At 38.5% G+C, this 1,678-nt stretch overlaps 1 pseudogene; it reads left to right on the top strand.

The window, feature by feature from the left end:
* Window positions 1–347: 347 nt before the first annotated feature.
* LOC101978940 lies at window positions 348–929 on the top strand (annotated as a pseudogene).
* Window positions 930–1,678: the final 749 nt, after the last annotated feature.

Here is a 1,678-nt window from a genome sequence, read left to right as displayed (position 1 = left end):
ATATCATTAACAGTTCTATTTTAGAGGGCACTGTCTCTGTGAAGTGTTTTCTTGAGCTTTTCTAAGGGCTTATGTAATACACATATATGAAAGAGCCAGCAACGACCAGCATCATCACATAGATGAATCATTGCTTCTACTGTTGACGTAAGATGCAGAACCCTTGACTCAGTAGGATAATAGGGTTCCAGCACTCTAACAAAAATTTTTTAATTAAGTCTCTTATAAAAAATATGGAACAGGGCATTAGCGATAAACTAGTTCTCTCTGGAGCTTGGGAAAGGAAGTATTTCTGTTGGGCTATGAGGGAAAAGTTTGCACCAGCAAGTAGATTCAATACCATCAGCATGGGCAAAGGAGACCCCAATAAGCTCCGGGGCATGATGTTCTCATCTGCCTTCTTTCTGCAGACCTGCTGGAGGAAACACAAGAAGAAGCACCCTGGCTCCTTGGCCAACTTTGCCAAGTTCTGAAAGAAATCTCCAAGAGATGGAAGACCATGTCTGAAAAAAAAAAAAAGTCGAAGTTTGAAGATTTGGCCAAGAGCAACAAAGCTCATTATGACAGGGAGATAAAGAACTGTGTTCTTCCCGAAGGTGATAAGAAAAAAGATCCTAGTGCTCCAGAAAGACCACTGTCTTCCTTCTTCCTGTTTGCTCTGAATATTGCTGACCAAGATCCAAAGTGAATCCCCAGGCCTGTCTATTGGAGATACTGCACAAACAATAGGGTGAGCTGTCTGAACAGTCTGCCAAATACAAACAACTGTATGAGCAGAAAGCAGCTAAACTAAAGAAAAAAATGGGAAAGATGTTGCAGCATACTGTGCCAAGGACAAGGGTGAATCAGGAAAGAAGAGTCCTGGTAGGCCAACAGGCTCAAAGAAGAATGAACCAGAAGATGAGGAAAAGGAGGAGGAGGACCAATAAATGCCCTCCTAAAATGTGTGGAGTGTACGTGCTTAGAGAACTATTTTACTAAGAATGTGAAATTCAAGTGCAGTTCACCATTAGCTTCAGCATGAAAACTATACAGATTTTGGTGTAGCTGATAAAGTTCTTTATAGAGGAAATACTTTTTTCAAAGGGAGTTTGTAGCATTTTCAGGGGCTACCAAGTACAGTCCGATTTAAAGCTTTTGATGTTGAATGTTCCTAAATATTTAATGGTTTCTTTAATTTCTCATGGTAGATCAGCAAACTTCATAGGAATCTGTATTACCAGTAAATTTTGTGGGTTTTTTAGAATGTTGGATTTTCTTTTATTTTAAAACGTGTAATAAAATAATGTATTTTTTTCAAAATATGGAACAGTGTTACTATAAGTAGATAGTCAACTGTACCTCATAAACACAATGTCAAAATGTTTATTTTGTCAAGGCAAGCAAATATATACCAGGGTTTCAAATACCAATATTATCCAGATGAAATATTTTTTCCTATGGCTCCCTTTTAAATCTGAAAGACACTAAGAGGTGAGCATTATATCACATATGTATTGAAACCTCTTTTTTGTTTTAAGATTTAGTTAATTACTATGAATATAGTGTTCTGCCTGCAGGCCAAAAGAGGACATCAGATCAAATTACCGATGGTTGTGAGCCACCATGTGGTTGCTGGGTATTGAACTCAGAACCTCTGGAAGAGCAGCCAGTGCTCTGAACCTCTGGAAGAGCAGCC

The sequence above is a fragment of the Microtus ochrogaster genome, chromosome 1 (assembly GCF_000317375.1).
Source record: "Microtus ochrogaster isolate Prairie Vole_2 chromosome 1, MicOch1.0, whole genome shotgun sequence".
NCBI classification, from domain to species: Eukaryota; Metazoa; Chordata; class Mammalia; order Rodentia; family Cricetidae; genus Microtus; species Microtus ochrogaster.
This window is presented reverse-complemented; position numbering and strand designations above follow the sequence as displayed.